We start from the raw sequence: 26,260 nt of genomic DNA on the forward strand, positions 1-26,260 counted from the left end.
TAGTTAAGCAATAACTATATACATGTATTGCAGAGAGTCCACACTTGGGACGGGCTCCCAGCATCCACTACGGACTACGAGAAATAGAATTACCAGTGAGTAAATTCTTATTTTCTCTGACGTCCTAGTGGATGCTGGGTACTCCGTAAGGACCATGGGGATTATACCAAAGCTCCCAAACGGGCGGGAGAGTGCGGATGACTCTGCAGCACCGAATGAGCAAACTCAAGGTCCTCCTCAGCCAGGGTATCAAACTTGTAGAATTTTGTAAAAGTGTTTGAACCCGACCAAGTAGCAGCTCGGCAAAGTTGTAAAGCCGAGACCCCTCGGGCAGCCGCCCAAGAAGAGCCCACCTTCCTCGTGGAATGGGTTTTTACTGATTTAGGATGCGGCAGTCCATCCGCAGAATGTGCAAGCTGAATCGTGTTACAGATCCAGCGAGCAATAGTCTGCTTTGAAGCAGGAGCACCCAGCTTGGTGGGTGCATGCAGGATAAATAGCGAGTCAGTTTTTCTGACTCTAGCCATCCTGGAAACATAAAGTTTCAGGGCCCGGACTACGTCCAGCAACTTGGAATCCTCCAAGTCCCTAGTAGCCGCAGGCACCACAATAGGTTGGTTCAAATGAAACGATGATACCACCTTAGGGAAAAATTGGGGACGAGACCTCCATTCTGCCCTTTCCATATGGAAGATCAGATATGGGCTTTTACATGACAAAGCCGCCAATTCTGACACACGCCTAGTCCAAGCTAAGGCCAAAAGCATGACCACTTTCCACGTGAGATATTTTAGCTCCACGGTCTTAAGTGGCTCAAACCAGTGGGATTTTAGGAATCCAACACACGTTAAGATCCCAAGGTGCCACTGGAGGCACAAAGGGGCTGAATAATGCAGCACCCCTGTAACAACGTCCGAACTTCAGGCAGTGAAGCCAGTTCTTTTTGAGAGAAAAAGGGATAGGGCCGAAATCTTGGCCTTTATGGATCCTAATTTTAGGCCCATAGTCACTCCTGACTGTAGGAAGTGCAGGAATCGACCCCCCTGGAATTCCTCTGTAGGGCCTTCCCGGCCACACACCAAGCAACCTATTTTCGCCATATACAGTGAAAAAGTCTTGCTGTCACGTCTTTCCTAGCCTTTATCAGCGTAGGAATAACTGCATCCGGAATGCCCTTTTTCGCTAGGATCCGGCGTTCAACCGCCATGCCGTCCAACGCAGCCGCGGTCAGACAGGGTCCCTGTTGCAACATTTCCTGACTGAGAGGCAGAGGCCATGGGTCCTCTGAGAGCATTTCTTGCAGTTCCGGGTACAGAGTCCTTCTTGGACAATGCAAACAAGGATAGTATTGCTAGCTCTGTGCGCAAAATACTGCTGCTGGCTTACACGTGCCCTTATGAGGTTTCCTTCACCCCTCACCACAGTGATAAAGTATACAGGTTTTGTGGGCTTAGCCTGCGCTGTACGGATGGAATCCTAGTCACGGCAGTCTTCCCAAACTTCAGCTCACGTCACAATTAGTTCCACCATGGGAAAATGAAACAAAAGTGATAATAGTGAAGTCTGTTTTAATACAAATTCTAAAAGTTACAATAAAATGCTGTGTATACAATAATGAGTTAAAATAAAACACCAATTGAACTCCTGGTGCAAGGTAAATGCAGAGAAATTACCGGAGATGAATGGAACTGTGGCCAAACAGTCCCAAACAGCGCATGAATGGTTGATATAGACCAACACTAGTCCAATCAATAAACCGCTCTGGTCACCAGGTTTCAAACTCCGCGTTCCCTTCACATCTGGAGGCTACCGACGCGTTTCCACCCCAATCTGGGGTCTTTTTCAAGGTATCCTGGTGAATAAATAACTCTCCCATTCCCAGCATATTTAAATGGTCACTGTCCAATCACTTGCCAAGGAACACAGTTGGACCCTATACAGAATTCATCTATACGTCCCATGGTCCCGTGCTGTGCTGCTCCCTATTGGCTGTGACTATGTGTATCATCCGGTTTCCATGGCAACCCGGGCCGTGTTCTCCTCCCGTCACGTCACTTCCAGTGACGCGCTTCCCGTTCTTTACGTGTTGCCTGGTCCTCCCTGTGTATGTCCTGTAAACTCGTTACCCTTCTCCTTACGTATCGCTTCTTGGTTTCCATGGTAACCCGGTGATCTTTCTAATACTCCGTCGCGTCACTTCCTGTGACGCGTATCCTTGTTACCCGGCGCTGTTCCGTGTGTTTAGTCCTTATACAAGATGAACTGTATAGGTATTATTCTTAAAGATATACATTGTTTTTTATTTGAAGCAGGATCCAATACCTATTTAAAATCATCAAAAAGGACAGTTTTAAAAATACTCATACAGGTGAAACTCATGCAGATAATAATAATATTACAGTACACAATGAATAAAGTGCATGTCGCTTTATATAAATTCTGTTTCACAGTACTTCCCTGCATAGAAATAACAAGGGTGCATGTCCCTGACAATATAATTAAATTTAAAAATTTTTTTTTTAAAAAAGGGGATGAAATCAAAATGACTCAAAAATGCTCCAACTTAATAAAAGCATAAAAGTGGATCATAAAAACCACTTGATCTCAAAATCAACATTTAAACCTCCCGGTACCAGCGTACCCAATTCAAAAATCATTTTCATCTCGGCTTGGGCCAATTGGTTTGAAAAATCTTTTTTTCTCCAATGGCCCTTAATATGTCTCAAGCCGCAGAACTGTTTGATGGCATTTGGATTACAACTGTGATGAACTCTAAAATGTTCTGAAAGTGCATGAGTGGTGAGTCCATTCCTAAGGTGCTCACTAATTCTCACTTTAAGAGGTCTGGAGGTCCTGCCTATGTACCATAGTCCACAGGTACATTCAATTCCATAGATCACATTTGAACTGTTGCAGGTAATAAAATCTCTGATGTTTACAGTCTGACTTTTAACTTCCACTTTAGAGATTTTACTCTTTTCTGAAGATATCCCTCTACAGCCCAGACAGAGGCCGCATCTAAAAAAAACCTTTGGATTTAACCGTTCCCATTGCCTTTTTTGGAGGCAATGCGCTCTTTACTAAATTAGATTTTAAATTCGGTGCCCGCCTGAAAATACATTTTGGTTTGTCTGGTAAAATATTCCCTATTATGGGATCTTTTTTCAGTATTCCCCAATTCTTCCTTATGGATTTTTCTATATTCTTGTATTGTGCACTGAAGGAAGTAACGAATGCCCATTCTAAATGTTTCCCTTTTTCCTTCACTGTGGGATTAAATAACTGCTCCCTATCCATCAAAGTGATCCTATCCCTGGTGGAACAAACTTTTCCAGGATCATAGCCGGAATCCAAAAATTTGTTTTCCATCTCTTCCGCTTGTATAGTGAATGTTTCCTTATCTGTGCAATTGCGTTTTAAACGTTTGAATTGGCCTTCTGGTATTGAATTAAGCCAATCGGGATAAATAAAAATCGAGGAACCTACCATTCCAGTCTTATATGTTTTACCAAAGATTCACAAAGATCCAGTGAACCCCCCAGGGCGCCCGATTGTCTCCGGAGTGGACTCGATCACATCGAACCTTTCTGAATTCATCGATTTTTATTTACAACCTTTGGTGTTAGAAAATAAAGCGCATTTGAAGGACACTAAAGATTTTCTGGAGAGCATCAAGGATATAGATTGGAAAGAAAATTCCATCTTGGTTACGGCAGACGTCAAGTCACTCTACACCATCATTAAACATCAGGATGGTGTGGAGGCCCTATCAGTTGCACTAAGGAAGAGCACTTTAGAGAAAGACTTACAAGAATTCATATTGAAAGGTGTACAGTTTATTTTAGGGAACAATTACTTTGTTTTTAACAGCAATTTTTATATACAAAATGTCGGCACGGCCATGGGCACCAGGTTCGCTCCTAGTTACGCCAACCTTTTTATGGGGTGGTGGGAAGATTCAAACATTTGGAGTAATTGCCCCTTTGGAGCGAACCTGGTGTCCTGGAAAAGATATATAGACGACGTGTTTTTTATTTGGAATGGTGGAGAAGAGCTTCTCAAGAATTTTTTTACATTTTTGAATGATAATGTTTTAAACATACGTTTCACTTTCGAGTTCAGCACCACTACGATAAATTTCTTGGATATTACTGTTTTTATTAAGGAGGGATGTATACATACAAAAAATTATACCAAACCAACAGACTCAGGGACATACATTGGTCCAACTAGTTGCCACCATCCCGATTGGCTTAATTGCTTAATTCAATACCAGAAGGCCAATTCAAACGTTTAAAACGCAATTGCACAGATAAGGAAACATTCACTATACAAGCGGAAGAGATGGAAAACAAATTTTTGGATTCCGGCTATGATCCTGGAAAAGTTTGTTCCACCAGGGATAGGATCACTTTGATGGATAGGGAGCAGTTATTTAATCCCACAGTGAAGGAAAAAGGGAAACATTTAGAATGGGCATTCGTTACTTCCTTCAGTGCACAATACAAGAATATAGAAAAATCCATAAGGAAGAATTGGGGAATACTGAAAAAAGATCCCATAATAGGGAATATTTTACCAGACAAACCAAAATGTATTTTCAGGCGGGCACCGAATTTAAAATCTAATTTAGTAAAGAGCGCATTGCCTCCAAAAAAGGCAATGGGAACGGTTAAATCCAAAGGTTTTTTTTAGATGCGGCCTCTGTCTGGGCTGTAGAGGGATATCTTCAGAAAAGAGTAAAATCTCTAAAGTGGAAGTTAAAAGTCAGACTGTAAACATCAGAGATTTTATTACCTGCAACAGTTCAAATGTGATCTATGGAATTGAATGTACCTGTGGACTATGGTACATAGGCAGGACCTCCAGACCTCTTAAAGTGAGAATTAGTGAGCACCTTAGGAATGGACTCACCACTCATGCACTTTCAGAACATTTTAGAGTTCATCACAGTTGTAATCCAAATGCCATCAAACAGTTCTGCGGCTTGAGACATATTAAGGGCCATTGGAGAAAAAAAGATTTTTCAAACCAATTGGCCCAAGCCGAGATGAAAATGATTTTTGAATTGGGTACGCTGGTACCGGGAGGTTTAAATGTTGATTTTGAGATCAAGTGGTTTTTATGATCCACTTTTATGCTTAAATTGGAGCATTTTTGAGTCATTTTGATTTCATCCCCTTTTTTAAAAAATGTTTTTTTAAATTTAATTATATTGTCAGGGACATGCACCCTTGTTATTTCTATGCAGGGAAGTACTGTGAAACAGAATTTATATAAAGCGACATGCACTTTATTCATTGTGTACTGTAATATTATTATTATCTGCATGAGTTTCACCTGTATGAGTATTTTTAAAACTGTCCTTTTTGATGATTTTAAATAGGTATTGGATCCTGCTTCAAATAAAAAACAATGTATGTATATCTTTAAGAATAATACCTATACAGTTCATCTTGTATAAGGACTAAACACACGGAACAGCGCCGGGTAACCACGGTAACAAGGATACGCGTCACAGGAAGTGACGCGACGGAGTATTAGAAAGATCACCGGGTTACCATGGAAACCAAGAAGCGATACGTAAGGAGAAGGGTAACGAGTTTACAGGACATACACAGGGAGGACCAGGCAACACGTAAAGAACGGGAAGCGCGTCACTGGAAGTGACGTGACGGGAGGAGAACACGGCCCGGGTTGCCATGGAAACCGGATGATACACATAGTCACAGCCAATAGGGAGCAGCACAGCACGGGACCATGGGACGTATAGATGAATTCTGTATAGGGTCCAACTGTGTTCCTTGGCAAGTGATTGGACAGTGACCATTTAAATATGCTGGGAATGGGAGAGTTATTTATTCACCAGGATACCTTGAAAAAGACCCCAGATTGGGGTGGAAACGCGTCGGTAGCCTCCAGATGTGAAGGGAACGCGGAGTTTGAAACCTGGTGACCAGAGCGGTTTATTGATTGGACTAGTGTTGGTCTATATCAACCATTCATGCGCTGTTTGGGACTGTTTGGCCACAGTTCCATTCATCTCCGGTAATTTCTCTGCATTTACCTTGCACCAGGAGTTCAATTGGTGTTTTATTTTAACTCATTATTGTATACACAGCATTTTATTGTAACTTTTAGAATTTGTATTAAAACAGACTTCACTATTATCACTTTTGTTTCATTTTCCCATGGTGGAACTAATTGTGACGTGAGCTGAAGTTTGGGAAGACTGCCGTGACTAGGATTCCATCCGTACAGCGCAAGCTAAGTCATTTGCCCACAAAACCTGTATCCTTCTTGGACAATCCGGAGCAAAGAATATTGTTCACACTCCTCCGTTTATTACAATTCTCAGCCCTTGGGTCTGAGAGGAAGAGGAGGGAATATATAGACCGACTGGAACACCCACGGTGTTACTAGTTCGACCACAGCTATCGCCTGAGAGTCCCTTGAACCAGCGTAAAACCTTTTTTATTTTTTTATTGAGGTGGGACGCCATGTAGTCCACCTGAGGCAGTTTCCATCAATTTGCAAAACTGCGTGAAGACTTCCTGATGAAGTCTCCACTTTCCCGGGTGGAGGTCGTGTCCACTCCCGGAATGAACACTGCTGACAGTGCGCTTACTTGATTCTCCGCCCAACGAAGAATTCTGGTGGCTTCTACCCTCGCCACCCTGCTCCTTGTGCCGCCCTGGCGGTTTACATGAGCCCCTGCGGTCTGACTGGATCAGAACCGGTTGGTCGCGAAGCAGGAACTCCGCTTGACTTAGGGCGTTGTATATGGCCCTTAGTTCCAAGATATTGATGTGAAGGCAAGTCTGTTGGCTTGACCACAAACCTTGGAATTTTCTTCCCTGTGCAACTGCCCCCCACCCTCGGAGGCTTGCATCCGTGGTCACCAGGACCCAGTCCTGAATGCCGAATCTGCGTCCCTCGAGAAGGTGAGCACTCCGCAGCCACCACAGGAGAGACACCCTGGCCCTGGGGGAAAGGGTGATTAACCGATGCATCTGAAGATGTGATCCGGACCACTTGTACAGTAAGTTCCATTGTCCTTGCATGGAACCAGCCGAAGGGGATGGCCTCGTATGATGCCATCATCCTTCCCAGGACTCGGGTGCAGTGATGCACTGACACCTGTTTTGGTTTTCAATGGATTCCTGACCAGTGTCATGAGCTCCTGAGCTCTCTTTATCGGGAGATAAACCCTCTTCTGGTCTGTGTCTAGGATCATGCCTAGGCGAGGCAGATGAGCTGTAGGAACCAACTGCGACTTCGGAATATATAGAATCCAGTTGTGTTGCCGTTTCACTTCCAGAGAAGGTGATACGCTGTCCAGCAACTGCTCTCTTGATCTCGCTTTTATGAGGAGATCATCCAAGTATGTGATAATAGTGACACCTTGCTTCCGCAGGAGCACCATCATATCCGCCATTACCTTGGTGAAATTGGTAATGACAATCCCGTACCGCAATTCTGAGGTACGCCTGATGAGGTGGATAAATGGGGACACGAAGGTATGCATCCCTTATGTCCCGATTCATTTCAGGCTTGCAATGACCGCTCTTAGCGATTCCATCTTGAACCTGAACCTTTTCAGGTATATGTTCAGGGATTTTAATTCAATATGGGTCTAACCGAACCGTCTGGTTTCGGGATTATAACATGGCCGAATAATAACACCCACTTGTTGAAGGAGGGGACCCTTGACCACCACCTGTTGAAGATACAATCTACGAATTGCAGTTAACACTGGCTCCCTCTCTTGGGGGGAAGCCCGCCGGGTCCTCGGTGAGGGGGCATCTTCTCACAGTCCAGCCTGTTTCCCTGCGATACAATTTCTATTGCCCAGGGATCTAACAGGGAGTGAACCCACTTGTGGCTGAACTTACGAAGGCGTGTCCCCACCGGGCCTAGCTCCGCCTGTGGAGCCCCAGCGACATGCAGTGGATTTTTGTAGAGGCCGGGGAGGACTTCTGTTCCTGGGGACTAGCTGTGTTGTACAGCTTCTTTCCTCTGCCCCCGGCTCTGACAAGAAAGGACGCACCTCGAGTCTTTCTTGTTTCTTTATTCGAAAAGCTGCATTTAATAATGTCGTGCTTTCCTAGGCTGTGCAGGAATATAAGGCAAAATATCAGAATTACCAGCTATAGCTGTGGAGACCAGGCCCGAGAACCTTTCTCCACACAATCCTCAGCCTTCCCCTATGCCTCTTAAGTCGGCATCATCTGTCCAATGTATATTCTACAGGACACGTCAAGCAGAAATCGACATAGCTTTTGTCTCTAGGACCCAGTATACTCATGTCCCTTTGGGCATGCTTTATAATTATATATCGATCACTTAAGACAGCATCTTAAAATATTTATATGCATACTAGGGTCTCAATCTCTGCTGATAAGGTACCTGTCCACGCTGCCACAGTGCTATAAACCCATGCCGACACAATCGCCGGTCTGGGTAGTATACTAGAATGTGCACACTATCTGCAGGATCCCTGAGAATAGCTAGTGCAAACAGGACACCCAAGGGGAAGATTCTCAACACATCCTGGCCCTAGTGGGGAAAGGATACAGCCTGAGAATTCTCTTGTGGGAAGCTGCCGTCTCTTGTCTGGAGATTCCCGCTCTTTTTCCTCATGAGAGGAGGGAAATTTACCTCAGCATTCTTCCCCTTAACATGTGTACTCTCGTGTCAGGGACAGATGAGTCATCAGTGATATGCAAATCATCTTTTATTCCAATAATCATATTGAATATCTTTTAGCCCTCTTGGCTGTAACTTTGCATTATCGTAGTCGACAGTGGAGTTAAACTCTGTGTCGATACTTTGTTATTTTGGATAGTGAACATAGAGAGACTCTGAAGGACTCTGTGACATAGGGACAGACGAGGGTAGATTTCCTTTCTGTTCCCTAACCTTTTGTGCAATAATTTTACCTCAGCACTTACACATATCCAAACAGGTGTCGGCGTTGTTGACGGAGACACCCTCCCACACACTTATCCGCTCCATCACCTCCTTAGAGGAGCCTTTTACCTCAGACATGTCAACACACGCGTACCGACACACCACACACACAGGGGATGCTCTATTTGAAGACAGTTCCCCCACCAGGCCCTTTGGAGAGACAGAGAGAGAGTATGCCAGCACACACCACAGCGCTATATAATACAGGGATGTACACTGAGTGATTTTTCCCCTATAGCAGCTTATATACACAGTTTTGCGCCTAAATTTATGTGCCCCCCTCTCTTTTTTACCCTTTGTGTACCAGGATACTCCAGGGGAGAGCCTGGGGAGCTTTCTTCCAGCTGAGCTGTGAAGAGAAAATGGCGCCGGTGTGCTGAGGAAGAAGGCCCGGCCCCCTCAGCGGCGGGCTTCTGTCCTTTTATGTACTTTAATGGCGGGGGTTAATGCACATATACAGTTTATCAGACTGTATTATGTGCTTTTCGCCAAGGTAATCTAATTGCTGCCCAGGGCGCCCCCCCCCCAGTGCCCTGCACCCATCAGTGACCGGAGTGTGTGGTGTGCTAAGGGAGCAATGGCGCACAGCTGCAGTGCTGTGCGCTACCTTAATGAAGACCGGAGTCTTCAGCCGCCGATTTTCAACTTCTCTTCGTTCTTCTGGCTCTGCAAGGGGGACGGCGGCGCGGCTCCGGGACCGGACGACCGAGGACTGGGCCTGTGTTCGATCCCTCTGGAGCTAATGGTGTCCAGTAGCCTTAGAAGCCCAAGCTAGCTGCAAGCAGGTAGGTTCGCTTCTCTCCCCTCAGTCCCACGTAGCAGTGAGTCTGTTGCCAGCAGATCTCACTGAAAATAAAAAACCTAACAAATACTTTCTTTTCTAGGAAGCTCAGGAGAGCCCCTAGGGTGCATCCAGCTCTGGCCGGGCACAGATACTAACTGAGGTCTGGAGGAGGGGCATAGAGGGAGGAGCCAGTGCACACCAGATATAGTACCTAATCTTTCTTTTAAGAGTGCCCAGTCTCCTGCGGAGCCCGTCTATACCCCATGGTCCTTACGGAGTACCCAGCATCCACTAGGACGTCAGAGAAAAGGGACGTTTATGGGACCCTGAGGGGTCTTGTGACACAGCCAAAACCATGGATTGACTCCCTGCTTTTTCCTTGGACTCTGCTTTGTCCAATCTCTTATGTAATAAGGTCACATTAGCATATAAAACATTCCCCATATCCAACCAATCAGGTGTCGGCTGTGCCAACGGAGACACCACCACCATCTGCTCTGCATCCTCCCTCGACGAGCAATCCGCTTCAGACATGTCGACACACACGTACTGACACCCCCACACACACAGGGATATATGAATATGGGGACAGCCCCCCAATAAGGCCCTTTGGAGAGAGAGTATGCCAGGACACACCCAGCGCCCCTAGATACTGAAAACTAAGTCTCAGCCTGTACAGGGCGATGGGCCATTCTTTATCGTCCTTGAAATATTTCATGATAGACCATATTCCTGTCTCCTTACGGAGAGGGAATAGACCAAAAAATCTTTTAATCAAAGAATCACAATGGATTATGCGATTGGGAACTATTTATCCCATGGGCCTTAACGATAAAATAAATTGGAATACTTTATGACCCATGGGATTTGTATGAAGGCGTCCACTGGTGTGCTCTTGATCTGATATTAGGTTGCCCTTTTTTTTAATGTGTATTTGATGCATGCTATATTTGTTTTTAAATGTCTGTAGTATGTCTTTTGTAACACCTTCCTTGTCTCCTCTCTCAGGGGTCCCGGCTTGCAGAGCATGCGCAGTACACGCTGAACCAGGAACGGGGAAGTCCGGCCGTGTGGAACGCATGCGAGCGGGTACCATGGTAACGGCTCCTGTCTGAAGGGGAAGTACGTCACTGTGGATAGCCGGCGCCGAGTCCCCTGATGAGTGAACACGGACAGGTGAGTAACGGTAACGGTATTTAAGTGTATGTTTGTGCTTGTAACGTCATTACTGTCTGTGGTCCTGAGGAAGGGGCTGTGTCCCCGAAAACGTTCGTTAGACGTGACTTTAATACATTGATTCATTATACCAGTCTCTGAATGCCGTTCATATTGGAGATATATATATATATTATATATATATCCAGAATCACGGCGGCACTCACGGCATTCAATAAAGAAGCAGACGCAGACCTGCGTCTGCTTCTTTATTGAATGCCGTGAGTGCCGCCGTGATTCTGGATGTATTATTGGACACAGCGCCAGCTGTAACCATCGGAAGGCACTGGCTTTTTCACTGTGTTTTAAACCACAGCTGAGGACTTAGTGAGTGCCGTGCTCTATGCTTTGATAATAAGATTTTACTTACCGATAAATCTATTTCTCGTAGTCCGTAGTGGATGCTGGGACTCCGTCAGGACCATGGGGATTAGCGGCTCCGCAGGAGACAGGGCACAAAAATAAAAGCTTTAGGACTAGGTGGTGTGCACTGGCTCCTCCCCCTATGACCCTCCTCCAAGCCTCAGTTAGGATACTGTGCCCGGACGAGCGTACACAATAAGGAAGGATTTTGAATCCCGGGTAAGACTCATACCAGCCACACCAATCACACCGTACAACCTGTGATCTGAACCCAGTTAACAGTATGACAAACGTAGGAGCCTCTGAACAGACGGCTCACAACAATAACAACCCGATTTTTTTGTAACAATAACTATGTACAAGTATTGCAGACAATCCGCACTTGGGATGGGCGCCCAGCATCCACTACGGACTACGAGAAATAGATTTATCGGTAAGTAAAATCTTATTTTCTCTGACGTCCTAGTGGATGCTGGGACTCCGTCAGGACCATGGGGATTATACCAAAGCTCCCAAACGGGCGGGAGAGTGCGGATGACTCTGCAGCACCGAATGAGAGAACTCCAGGTCCTCTTTAGCCAGGGTATCAAATTTGTAGAATTTTACAAACGTGTTCTCCCCCGACCACGTAGCTGCTCGGCAGAGTTGTAATGCCGAGACCCCTCGGGCAGCCGCCCAAGATGAGCCCACCTTCCTTGTGGAATGGGCCTTGACAGATTTAGGCTGTGGCAGGCCTGCCACAGAATGTGCAAGTTGAATTGTGCTACAAATCCAACGAGCAATCGTCTGCTTAGAAGCAGGAGCACCCAGCTTGTTGGGTGCATACAGTATAAACAGCGAGTCAGATTTTCTGACTCCAGCCGTCCTTGAAATATATATTTTCAATGCCCTGACAACGTCCAGCAACTTGGAATCCTCCAAATCGCTAGTAGCCGCAGGCACCACAATAGGCTGGTTCAGGTGAAACGCTGAAACCACCTTAGGCAGAAACTGAGGACGCGTCCGCAGTTCTGCCCTGTCCGAATGGAAAATCAGATATGGGCTTTTATACGATAAAGCCGCCAATTCTGACACTCTCCTGGCTGAAGCCAGGGCCAGTAGCATGGTTACTTTCCATGTAAGATATTTCAAATCCACCGATTTGAGTGGCTCAAACCAATGGGATTTGAGAAAATCCAAAACTACATTAAGATCCCACGGAGCCACTGGGGGCACAACCGGGGGCTGTATATGTAGTACTCCTTTTACAAAAGTCTGGACTTCAGGAACTGAAGCCAATTCTTTCTGGAAGAAAATCGACAGGGCCGAAATTTGAACCTTAATGGACCCTAATTTGAGGCCCATAGACAATCCTGTTTGCAGGAAATGTAGGAATCGACCCAGTTGAAATTCTTCCGTCGGGGCCTTCCTGGCCTCACACCACGCAACATATTTTCTCCAAATGCGGTGATAATGTTGTGCAGTCACCTCCTTCCTGGCTTTTACCAGGGTAGGGATGACCTCTTCCGGAATGCCTTTTTCCCTTAGAATTCGGCGTTCAACCGCCATGCCGTCAAACGCAGCCGCGGTAAGTCTTGGAACAGACACGGTCCCTGCTGAAGCAGGTCCCGTCTTAGAGGTAGAGGCCACGGATCTTCCGTGAGCATCTCCTGAAGTTCCGGGTACCAAGTTCTTCTTGGCCAATCCGGAGCCACGAGTATCGTTCTTACTCCCCTTTGCCGTATAATTCTCAGTACTTTTGGTATGAGAGGCAGAGGAGGAAACACATACACTGACTGGAACACCCACGGTGTTACCTGAGCGTCCACAGCTATTGCCTGAGGGTCTCTTGACCTGGCGCAATACCTGTCCAGTTTTTTGTTGAGGCGGGACGCCATCATATCCACCTTTGGTTTTTCCCAACGGTTCACAATCATGTGGAAGACTTCTGGATGAAGTCCCCACTCTCCCGGGTGTAGATCGTGTCTGCTGAGGAAGTCCGCTTCCCAGTTGTCCACTCCCGGAATGAACACTGCTGACAGTGCTATCACATGATCTTTCGCCCAGCGAAGAATCCTTGCAGCTTCTGCCATTGCCCTCCTGCTTCTTGTGCCGCCCTGTCTGTTTACGTGGGCGACTGCCGTGATGTTGTCCGACTGGATCAACACCGGCTGACCCTGAAGCAGGGGTTTTGCCAGGCTTAGAGCATTGTAAATCGCTCTTAGCTCCAGTATATTTATGTGAAGAGACATCTCCAGGCTTGACCACACTCCCTGGAAGTTTCTTCCCTGTGTGACCGCTCCCCAGCCTCTCAGACTGGCATCCGTGGTCACCAGGACCCAGTCCTGTATGCCGAATCTGCGGCCCTCTAACAGATGAGCACTCTGCAACCACCACAGAAGAGACACCCTTGTCCGTGGAGACAAAGTTATCCGCTGATGCATCTGCAGATGCGATCCGGACCATTTGTCCAGCAGATCCCACTGAAAAGTTCGTGCGTGGAATCTGCCAAATGGAATCGCTTCGTAAGAAGCCACCATTTTTCCAGGACTCTTGTGCATTGATGCACAGACACTTTTCCTGGTTTTAGGAGGTTCCTGACAAGTTCGGATAACTCCCTGGCTTTCTCCTCCGGAAGAAACACCTTTTTCTGAACCGTGTCCAGAATCATTCCCAGGAACAGCAGACGTGTCGTCGGGGTCAATTGAGATTTTGGAAAATTCAGAATCCACCCGTGCTGTTGCAGCACTACTTGGGTTAGTGCTACTACGTCCTCCAGCTGTTCTCTGGACCTTGCCCTTATCAGGAGATCGTCCAAGTAAGGGATAATTAATACGCCTTTTCTTCGCAGAAGAAACATCATTTCGGCCATTACCTTGGTAAAGACCCGAGGTGCCGTGGACAATCCAAACGGCAGCGTCTGAAACTGATAATGACAGTTTTGCACCACGAACCTGAGGTACCCTTGATGTGAAGGGCAAATTGGGACATGCAGGTAAGCATCCTTGATGTCCAGGGACACCATAAAGTCCCCTTCTTCCAGATTCGCTATCACTGCTCTGAGTGACTCCATCTTGAACTTGAATTTTTGTATGTACAGGTTCAAAGATTTCAGATTTAGAATAGGTCTTACCGAGCCGTCCGGCTTCGGTACCACAAATAGTGTGGAATAATACCCCTTTCCCTGTTGTAGGAGGGGTACCTTGACTATCACCTGCTGAGAATACAGCTTGTGAATGGCTTCCAATACCGTCGCCCTGTCTGAGGGAGACGTTGGCAGAGCAGAGTTTAGGAACCGGCGAGGGGGAGACTTCTCGAATTCCAACCTGTAACCCTGAGATACTACCTGCAGGATCCAGGGGTCCACCTGTGAGTGAGCCCACTGTGCGCTGAAATTCTTGAGTCGACCCCCCACCGCCCCTGAGTCCGCTTGTAAAGCCCCAACGTCATGCTGAGGGCTTTGCAGAAGCCGGGGAGGGCTTCTGCTCCTGGGAGGGAGCTGCTTGGTGCACTCTCTTACCCTTTCCTTTGCCTCGGGGCAGATATGACTGTCCTTTTGCCCGCTTGTTCTTATAGGAACGAAAGGACTGCGGCTGAAAAGACGGTGTCTTTTTCTGTTGGGAGGGGACCGGAGGTAAAAAGGTGGATTTCCCGGCTGTTGCCGTGGCCACCAAATCCGATTGACCGACCCCAAATAATTCCTCCCCTTTATACGGCAATACTTCCATATGCCGTTTGGAATCCGCATCACCTGACCACTGTCGCGTCCATAAACTTCTTCTGGCAGATATGGACATCGCACTTACTCTCGATGCCAGAGTGCAAATATCCCTCTGAGCATCTCGCATATAAAGAAAAGCATCCTTTAATTGCTCTATAGTCAATAAAATACTGTCCCTATCCAGGGTATCAATATTTTCAGTCAGGGAATCCGACCAAACCACCCCAGCACTGCACATCCATGCTGAGGCGATGGCTGGTCGCAGTATAACACCAGTATGAGTGTATATACTTTTCAGGGTAGTTTCCAGCCTATCAGCTGGATCCTTGAGGGCGGCCGTTTCAGGAGACGGTAACGCCACTTGTTTTGATAAGCGTGTGAGTGCCTTATCCACCCTAGGGGGTGTTTCCCAGCGCGCCCTAACCTCTGGCGGGAAAGGATATAATGCCAATAACTTCTTTGAAATTAGCAGTTTTCTATCGGGGTTAACCCACGCTTCATCACACACTTCATTCAATTCCTCCGATTCAGGAAAAACTACAGGTAGTTTTTTCAGACCCCACATAATACCCCTTTTTGTGGTACTTGCAGTATCAGAGATATGCAAAGCCTCCTTCAATGCCGTGATCATATAACGTGTGGCCCTACTGGAAAATACGTTTGTTTCTTCACCGTCGACACTAGATTCGGTGTCCGTGTCTGGGTCTGTGTCGACCGACTGAGGTAAAGGGCGTTTTACAGCCCCTGACGGTGTCTGAGACGCCTGGACAGGTACTAACTGGTTTGCCGGCCGTCTCATGTCGTCAACTGATTTTTGTAACGTGCTGACATTATCACGTAATTCCATAAACAAAGCCATCCATTCCGGTGTCGACTCCCTAGGGGGTGACATCACCATTACCGGCAATTGCTCCGCCTCCACACCAACATCGTCCTCATACATGTCGACACACACGTACCGACACACAGCAGACACACAGGGAATGCTCTTATCGAAGACAGGACCCCACTAGCCCTTTGGGGAGACAGAGGGAGAGTTTGCTAGCACACACCCAAGCGCTATAAATATATAGGAACAACCCTACAGAAGTGTTGTTTCCTTTATAGCAGCTTAATATATCAATATCGCCAAAAAAGTGCCCCCCCTCTCTGTTTTTTTACCCTGTTTCTGTAGTGCAGTGCAGGGGAGAGTCCTGGGAGCCTTCCTCGCAGCGGAGCTGTGCAGGAAAATGGCGCTGTGTGCTGAGGAGATAGGCCCCGCCCCCTATTTCGGCGGGCTCTTCTCCCGGTGTTTGTGAGACCTGGCAGGGGTTAAGTACATCCATATAGCCCCAGGGGCTATATGTGATGTATTTTTAGCCAGAACAAGGTATTATCATTGCTGCCCAGGGCGCCCCCCCCCAGCGCCCTGCACCCTCAGTGACCGCTGGTGTGAAGTGTGCTGACAACAATGGCGCACAGCTGCAGTGCTGTGCGCTACCTCATGAAGACTGAAAAGTCTTCTGCCGCCGGTTTCTGGACCTCTTCACTTTTCGGCATCTGCCGCCGGTTTCTGGACCTCTTCACTTTTCTGGACCTCTTCACTTTTCGGGACCGGACTCCATGGCTGGGCCTGTGTTCGATCCCTCTGGAGCTAATGGTGTCCAGTAGCCTAAGAAGCCAATCCATCCTGCACGCAGGCGAGTTCACTTCTTCTCCCCTAAGTCCCTCGTTGCAGTGAGCCTGTTGCCAGCAGGACTCACTGAAAATAAAAAACCTAATAACTTTTTCTAAGCAGCTCTTTAGGAGAGCCACCTAGATTGCACCCTGCTCGGACGGGCACAAAAACCTAACTGAGGCTTGGAGGAGGGTCATAGGGGGAGGAGCCAGTGCACACCACCTAGTCCTAAAGCTTTTATTTTTGTGCCCTGTCTCCTGCGGAGCCGCTAATCCCCATGGTCCTGACGGAGTCCCAGCATCCACTAGGACGTCAGAGAAATTTATTTATATATATATATATATATATATATATATATATATATATATATAACTAGGTGATTCAACGCACCCTACGGGCGCTCTTCACACCGTCGGTTGGGGCTACGCCCCGTTAACCCCTGCACGCCTTTGAACATACGCAGGCTGGTAGATAACAGAATCAGAAACGCAGGGCAGTATAGAGGGCATACTGAAATGGTGTCCGGTTGAGAAACGAGAGAGGCGTGGGGGGGGGGGGGGGATGTAGAGAAACGCTGTGCGATCAGTAAAGGATAGGGAGAGGCAGGGTGGTAGGGAGAGGATAAAGAGAGGGAAGGTGTTAGAGAGAAAATACCGTTGCAAGAGGCTATGAATGGTTAACACCTGCACGGGCTTCAGCTGTACTATAATTGTTATTATATGGAGTATTACCTGAATTTTTTTTTATGGCAGTGGGTAAATATTGTAAGGGGGGAGGGCGTGTGATTGTCAAGGGGGCGTAGCCCTTTGTGAGGGCATGCAGAGTGGCCGCAGGGCACAATGAATAACAGTGTAGTATATACTGCTAGTGTCTGCATCATGAAGTATCAGATGACTAACAGCAACGCACTGTAGATAAGACACCAAAGTGCTGTAGCCACAGGTAGCAGAGCCACTTATACACACAATGGCCACAGGTAGCAGAGCCGCTTATACACACAATAGCCCCAGGTAGCAGAACCGCTTATACACACACAATACCCAACAGGTAACAGTGTCGCTTATACACACAGTGCCCACAGGTAGCAGGGCAGCTTATACACACACACACAATACCCACAGGTAGCAGAGGCGCTTATACACACACACACACACACACACACAATACCTACAGGTAGCAGAGACGCTTATATACACACACACACACACACACACACACACACACACACACACAATACCTACAGGTAACAGAGGTGCTTATACACACAGTGCCCACAGGTAGCAGAGGTGCTTATACACACAATGGGCACAGGTAGCAGAGGTGCTTATACACACAATGGGCACAGGTAGCAGAGCCGCTTATACACACAATACCCACAGGTAGCAGAGCCGCGTATACACACAATACCCACAGGTAGCAGAGCCGCGTATACACACAATACCCACAGGTAGCAGAGCCGCTTATACACACAGTGCCCACAGGTAGCAGAGCCGCTTATACACACAGTGCCCACAGGTAGCAGAGCCGCTTATACACACAGTGCCCACAGGTAGCAGAGCCGCTTATACACACAGTGCCCACAGGTAGCAGAGCCGCTTATACACACAGTGCCCACAGGTAGCAGAGCCGCTTATACACACAGTGCCCACAGGTAGCAGAGCCGCTTATACACACAGTGCCCACAGGTAGCAGAGCCGCTTATACACACAGTGCCCACAGGTAGCAGAGCCGCTTATACACACAGTGCCCACAGGTAGCAGAGCCGCTTATACACACAGTGCCCACAGGTAGCAGAGCCGCTTATACACACAGTGCCCACAGGTAGCAGAGCCGCTTATACACACAGTGCCCACAGGTAGCAGAGCCGCTTAGACACACAATACCCACAGGTTGCAGAGGCGCTTATACACACAGTGGCCACAGGTAGCAGAGGCGCTTATACACACAATGGGCACAGGTAGCAGAGGCGCTTATACACACAATGGGCACAGGTAGCAGAGGCGCTTATACACACAATGGGCACAGGTAGCAGAGGCGCTTATACACACAATGGGCACAGGTAGCAGAGGCGCTTATACACACAATGGGCACAGGTAGCAGAGCCACTTATACACACACAATGGCCACAGGTAGCAGAGCCGCTTATACACACACAATAGCCCCAGGTAGCAGAACCGCTTATACACACACAATACCCAACAGGTAACAGTGTCGCTTATACACACAGTGCCCACAGGTAGCAGGGCAGCTTATACACACACAATACCCACAGGTAGCAGAGGCGCTTATACACACACAATACCTACAGGTAGCAGAGACGCTTATACACACACACACACACACACAATACCTACAGGTAACAGAGGTGCTTATACACACAGTGCCCACAGGTAGCAGAGGTGCTTATACACACAATGGGCACAGGTAGCAGAGGTGCTTATACACACAATGGGCACAGGTAGCAGAGCCGCTTATACACACAATACCCACAGGTAGCAGAGCCGCGTATACACACAATACCCACAGGTAGCAGAGCCGCGTATACACACAATACCCACAGGTAGCAGAGCCGCTTATACACACAGTGCCCACAGGTAGCAGAGCCGCTTATACACACAGTGCCCACAGGTAGCAGAGCCGCTTATACACACAGTGCCCACAGGTAGCAGAGCCGCTTATACACACAGTGCCCACAGGTAGCAGAGCCGCTTATACACACAGTGCCCACAGGTAGCAGAGCCGCTTATACACACAGTGCCCACAGGTAGCAGAGCCGCTTATACACACAGTGCCCACAGGTAGCAGAGCCGCTTATACACACAGTGCCCACAGGTAGCAGAGCCGCTTATACACACAGTGCCCACAGGTAGCAGAGCCGCTTATACACACAGTGCCCACAGGTAGCAGAGCCGCTTATACACACAGTGCCCACAGGTAGCAGAGCCGCTTAGACACACAATACCCACAGGTTGCAGAGGCGCTTATACACACAGTGGCCACAGGTAGCAGAGGCGCTTATACACACAATGGGCACAGGTAGCAGAGGCGCTTATACACACAATGGGCACAGGTAGCAGAGGCGCTTATACACACAATGGGCACAGGTAGCAGAGGCGCTTATACACACAATGGGCACAGGTAGCAGAGGCGCTTATACACACAATGGGCACAGGTAGCAGAGCCACGTATACACACAATACCCACAGGTAGCAGAGCCGCGTATAGACACAGTGGCCACAGGTAGCAGAGTTGGTTCTACACACAATGGCCACAGGTAGCAGAGCCGCTTATACACATAGTGCCCACAGGTAGCAGCGTCACTTATACACATAATGGCCACAGTATTAGTATACTCACAAAAGTTTGGGGGGTTTGGAAAGGGGGTGGGTTCAGCGAGGTGCCTATCCGTGCGGCTGATCTGCCCGATTCAGGGCATCACTTGTAGCGGCTGCAGATGGTGTCCGAGGTGCTACGTGTGGTGGAGGGGTGGGTGTGGGTCCAGAGGTGTTGTGGGTGGCGGAGGGGTGGGTGCAGGGGCACGGATGGCGGAAAGGGTGCAGAGGTGCTGTGGGTGGGGGAGGGGTAGGTGTAGAGGGGGCGCGGATGGGGAGTGTAAATGCTGTTGGTGGGGGAGGGGTGGGTGCGGGGTACTGTGGATGAAGGAGGGGGTATGGAGGTGATGTGTGTGTGGGAGGGGTGATGTAGGGGTGGGCGTTTGGAGGTGCAGGGGGGGTGAGCTTAGGGGATGGGTTTCAGAAGTGCTGTGGGTGGGGGAGCTGTGGGTGTGGGATGGCACGGATGGGGGATGTAGATGTTGTGGATGGGGGAGGGGTTGATGCGGGGGAGCTGTGGATGGGGGAGGGAGTCCGGAGGTGTTGCGGGTGGGGGAGGGGCAGGTGTGGGAGGTCCGCAGATGGGGAGGGTGTCTGTAGATAATGCGGGTGGGTAGGTGCTGTGGTTGTGGGAGTGGCGGGTGCGGGGGTGTTACGGGTGGGGTAGGTGATCTGGATGTGCAGTAGCCAGGGGAGGGGCGGGTGCGGGGATGACACGGATGGGGGGAGTAGGTCCGTGGGTGCTGTGGATGAGTGAGGGGTGGGTTACGGCGGTTGTGGCGGCCCGGGTGTGCTGCTGCGGTGGGTGGGGGAGAGTGCCGGTGCAGGGATACAGAGGTTGGGGTAGGGTAGGGGTGCAGCTGCGGCGGGTGGGGAAGAGGCGGGTATGGGGATGCTGTGGGTGGGGTGCCAGGGGGGTGCGTGAGGGGGTGTGGATGGGGTCTGTAGATGCTGCTGGTGGTGGAGGGGCAGGTGCGGGAGGCTGTGGTTGAACGAGGGGTCTGGAGGTGCTGTGCGTGGGGGAGGGGTGATGTAGGGGAAGGTGGGGTTGCAGGGGTGTGGGGGTTAGGTGATGAGTTGTAGAAGTACTGCGGGTGGGGGAGGTGTGGGTGCGGGATGTGGTATGTAGATGCTGCGGGTGGCTGCAGGGGAGCCGTGAATGGGGGAGGGGGTCCTGAGATGCTGTGGGTGGTGGTCCAGAGGTGCGGGGGGTGGTGGAGGGGAAGGTGTGGTAGGTGTGCGAATGAGGGAAGGTGTCTATAGATGATGGTGGTGGGGAAGGGGCCGGAGGTGCCGTGGGTGGGGGAGTGGCGGCTGTGGGGGTGTGGTGGGGGTCCTGATGCGCGGCGGGTAGGGGAGAGGCGGATGCGGGGATCAGAGGGCGCTGTGGGTGGGTGAGGGGCTGGTGTGGGGTTAACGCAGTTGGGGAGGGCCAGCTGTGGTGGTGTTGTGGGTGGTGGAGGGGCAGGTGCGTGGGTGCTGGGGGGGAGGGGAGGGGCAGGTGCTGTGTGTGGGGGAGGGGGCCGTTTGCTGGGGTGGTGCGGTTGGGTGGGTGGGAGGTGGATGTGAGGGTGCCACGGTTGCGGGTGTGGGAGTGCTGTGGGTGGGGGAGGGGGGGATGCTGGGGGTGAAAGTGTGGTGCCATGGGTGGGGGGACAGGTGCGGGTGGGGTGGAGGGTGCAGGGGTGTAGCGGGGGGAGAGGTGGGTATGGGGGTGGGGGAGGGGCGGGGGTGCCGCTGGTGGTGGAGGGGCGGGGTTTGCTGCAGGTGTGGGGGCGGGAGTGCTGCGGGTGGGAGTGGATGTGGGGGGATGCGTTGGGTGCCGCGGATGGGGGGGGGGGGGGGCGCGGGTGTCAGTGCTACGGGCGGGGACGGGAGTGCCGCGGGTGGATGCCGCGGGTGGGCGGCCGCGGATGTTGGTGCTACGAGTGGGGGAGACGGCGGGAGTGGCGCGGGTGCTGGGTGGATGCGGTTGGTTGCCGCGGGTGGGAGGGGGAGCTAGTGCGGCTGTCAATGTCAGCATTGTCACCTGAACTCTGCAGCAGCCGCTAGTCTGTGAGGCGGGTAGTGCGAGTTCCGCTCACAGTCAGCGGCTGCAGTGTCACCAGGGAGTGTACGGGGAGGAGGGAGACAGGGGACAGGGCGGAGACGGGGAGGGGACTGGGCAGTCAGAGGGAGAGGACTTCTGGTAGATCTGTGCCTGTGACTCCACCCAGCGTTACAGCCAGGCACAGAATCACAGAGTTGGGCTAATATATAGGAGATTTGCACCAAATAAATGTGCGCCCCCCTCGTTTTTTGTCCCCTGTCACTTGTTCAGCAGGGGAGAGTCCGGGAGCAGCTTCTCTGCAGCATGCTGTGGATAAAATGGCGCTGGTTAGTGCTGGAGGATCAAGCCCCGCCCCCTCGATGGCGGGCTTCGGTCCCGCTCATTTTTTTATACTGGCGGGGATTTTATAATATACTGCCTCTGCAGTATCTAACAATAGTGCCAGTTTTATGTGAGGTAATTCTTGCTGCCCAGGGCACCCCCCCTGCGCCCTTGCTGTGCCTTGTGTGTGTGTGGGAGCAATGGCGCGCAGCGCAACCGCTGTGCGGTACCCCTCTGAAGAACTGAAGTCTTCTGCCGCCTTTGACGTCTTCTTACTTCATATACTTACCCGGCTTCTATCTTCCGGCTCTGTGAGGAGGACGGCGGCGCGGCTCCGGGACGAACAGCGAGGACGACACCTGTGTTCCGACCCTCTGGAGCTAATGGTGGCCAGTAGCCTAAGAAGCAGAGCCCATCAGTCCAGGAAAGTGGGTCTGATTCGCTCCCCTCAGTCCCACGAGGCAGGGAGCCTGTTGCCAGCAGTGCTCCCTGAAAATAAAAAACCTAACAAAAGTCTTTTCAGAGAAACTCAGTAGAGCTCCCCTGCAGTGCATCCAGTCTCCTCTGGGCACAGGATCTAAATGAGGTCTGGAGGAGGGGCATAGAGGGAGGAGCCAGTTCACACCCATCTAAAGTCTTAGAGTGCCCATGTCGCCTGCGGAGCCCGTCTATACCCCATGGTCCTTACGGAGTCTCCAGCATCCTCTAGGACGTATGAGATATTAAGATTAATAAGTCACCTGGTCCAGACGGTATTCATCCAAGTGTTCTCATGGAGCTACACTCCAGATTAGAAAGACCTCTATTTTTAATCTTCAATAATTCACTTACATAAAGGCACGGTTCCCAAAGACTGGCGTATAGCGGAAGTAGTGCCAATCTTCAAAAATGGAAGTAAAGCTGAACCAGGCAATTATAGACCAGTTAGTCTTACATCTATAGTGGGGAAAGTGCTTGAAAGCATTCTAAGGGATAGTGTATAGAAGATCCTTGAAGCCAAGAAGATTATTATTAGCAACCAACACCGATTTGTGAAGGCTAGATCATATCAAACAAACTTACTAGTCTTTTATGAAACAGTGAGAACCTTGATCAGGGTAACGTGGTAGATGTAATCTTTTTAGACTTTGATAAAGCTTTCGACACAATGCCACACATGAGACTTATCGATAAGTTACATGAACTGGTGCTAGGGAGCACAATAGCACTTGGGTTAGTAATTGGTTAGATAACAGGGAGCAGCGCGATGTGGTAAATGGAACTTTTTCAAATTGGACTGAAGTACTAATGGGCCCTACACATTGGCCGATCCGCCGCCGAGCTGCCCGATGGCGGATTTGGCCAGCGGGCGACCCGGCGGCGGGAGGGCAGTGAAGTTACTTCACTCCCCCCGTCACACGGCTCCATAGAACTGCAGGCAAATATGGATGAGATCGTCCATATTGGCCTGCATGCACAGCCGACAGGGCATCAGCGATGAACGAGCGCGGGGCCGCGCATCGTTCATCACTGGTGCCTCCACACTGCACGATGTGAACGTTATCTCATTCATTAATGAACGAGATCGTTCATATCGTGCAGTGATGTCGGCCAGTGTGTAGGGCCTACAAGTGGTGTGCCACAAGGGTCTGTACTTGGACCACTATTCAACATTTTTATTAACGATCTAGCAGGTCTAGAGAGCATGGTGTCAATTTTTGCAGACGATACCAAACTATGTAAGATTATAAATTCGGAGAGAGTCTCTCCAGAACGATTTATTTAAACTGGAATCATGGGCAGCAAAATGGAGAATGAATTTCAATACAGACAAGTGCAAGGTAATGCACCTTTGTAGCAAGAACAAAAATAACCCCTACATACTAAATGGGGTGATTTTAGGGGACTGTGTAGTGGAAAAAGATTTAGGTGTTCACATAGATAACTAACTTAGCAGCAGCACCCAATGTAGGATAGCAGCAAAAAAGGCAAACAAGTTACTAGCATGCATAAACAGGGGTACTGATGCAAGGGATGAGTGTGTTATGGAGTATAAAGCCCTAGTGAGACACCATCTGGAATACTGCGCACAATTCTGGGCACCTTACTACAAAAAGGATATCCTGGAACCAGAAAAGGTTCAGAGGCGGGCAACCAAACTAATTAAGGGGATGGAGACGCTGGAATACCAGTAAAGACTTGTAGACTTGACATGTTCACACTGAAAAAGAGGAGATTAAGAGGGGACATGATCAACATTTATAAATATTTAAAGGGGACAATACACATAGCTTGCGGGGGATCTGTTTTTGGTAAAATCAACACAGAAGACATGTGGACACCCACTTAGGTTAGAGGAGAAGAGATTCCACGCACACAGAGGTGAAAAGGTTTTTTCACAGTAAGGACAATACGAGTTTGGAATTCCCTGCCTGAGAGAGTAGTAATGGCAGACTTGGGCTATACTTTTAAGAATGGCCTACATAAATTCCTAATGTATAAGGATATACAGGGTTATGGTGGATAGATCACGTACTACAATTATAATAAAATGAGGAAATACAACACAACGGCCGACTTTATCAACAGATAAAATTAGTCCTGAAATTAATACAGAGTAGGAGAACACAAATAGGTTGAACTTGATGGACAAATTGTCTTTTTTCAACCTCAAACTATGTAACTCTTCAGAATGCTCCTCAAACCGATTCTAGACTACTTTGGACCAATAACACAGTGCATCGGAATACTCCATCGTTGTGGGGGTACATGAAGTCGAACAAGGGCAGCAACCGGTTTCAAAGCACTGCAATGTAGCACTTACCAGTCAATGACACATTCAGGGGGACCAGTGGACCCAACTTATGCTACATGAACACACACCACACCATTATAGAACAATCACCAGCCTGCCTGATGTCTTGTTGACATCAGCCTGAAATAACTGGAACCGTGACTCACTGGACCACGCCACATGTTGCCAGTCCTCCAGGCTCCAGTTAGCGAAATCATAAGCCCAGGTGAGGCGCTGTGTGTCTTAGTGTTAACAGGCGCACTCTGGGGAGTTTTCTGCTCTCATATGCTGTGGAAGCAGAAGAATGCTGCACTGACCTGCTGGACATGCGTCTGGTACCTCATGCATTGGATGTGTATATGATGAGCCAGTGTCACTTGTAAGTTACCACAGACTACTCTGGCCAGAATGCCGCTGTCCACAATTTTAAGCACCCATAGTTGGCCACTACGATGTCCACGGTGGGTAGCTATGCCTTTGATGAGGTATTTCTGGCAAACACGCAACACCAAAGATCGAGGAATGTTGAATGTCGTACAACTTCAGAAATGGAATGTTCCATCTGTCAGGCACCCAATATCACGGCCCGTCCAAACTCCGATTATTCATGCGGCCTTGCCATAAGCAGCCTAGACTATGTTCAAACTGACTCACAAGATGTCAGATTAAAACGGATACGGGTCTGGCCATTTCTAAAATGATACAGTACGGTGGGCCACCTACCTTACAAACTGCTATGCCTTTCAGCACGTGTGTGTATGTATGTATGTATGTATGTATGTATATATATATATATATATATATATATATATATATATATATATATATATATATATATATATATATATATATATATATATACTGCTCAAAAAAATAAAGGGAACACTAAAATAACACATCCTAGATCTGAATGAATGAATTATTCTCATTAAATACTTTGTTCTTTACATAGTTGAATGTGCTGACAACAAAATCACACAAAAATTATCAATGGAAATCAAATTTATTAACCCATGGAGGCCTGGATTTGGTGTCACCCTCAAAATTAAAGTGGAAAAACACACTACAGGCTGATCCAACTTTGATGTAATG

The 26,260-nt window shown here is 48.8% G+C and overlaps 1 protein-coding gene across 6 annotated transcripts in view; it reads right to left on the reverse strand.

Moving 5' to 3' along the window:
- The window catches only part of PSEN1 (presenilin 1), a 298,128-nt gene that overhangs the window by 268,839 nt on the left and 3,029 nt on the right, over nt 1-26,260 (reverse strand). The window contains exon 2 of one of the 6 annotated variants that reach the window (XM_063947675.1): nt 24,564-24,595. The exons of the other annotated variants lie outside the window; for them this stretch is intronic. The gene's annotated coding sequence lies outside the window, so the exon portion shown is untranslated. The remainder of the gene's footprint in view (nt 1-24,563; nt 24,596-26,260) is intronic. 6 annotated transcript variants of the gene reach the window in all.

This window comes from Pseudophryne corroboree, chromosome 12, assembly GCF_028390025.1.
Source record: "Pseudophryne corroboree isolate aPseCor3 chromosome 12, aPseCor3.hap2, whole genome shotgun sequence".
Taxonomy (NCBI): Eukaryota; Metazoa; Chordata; class Amphibia; order Anura; family Myobatrachidae; genus Pseudophryne; species Pseudophryne corroboree.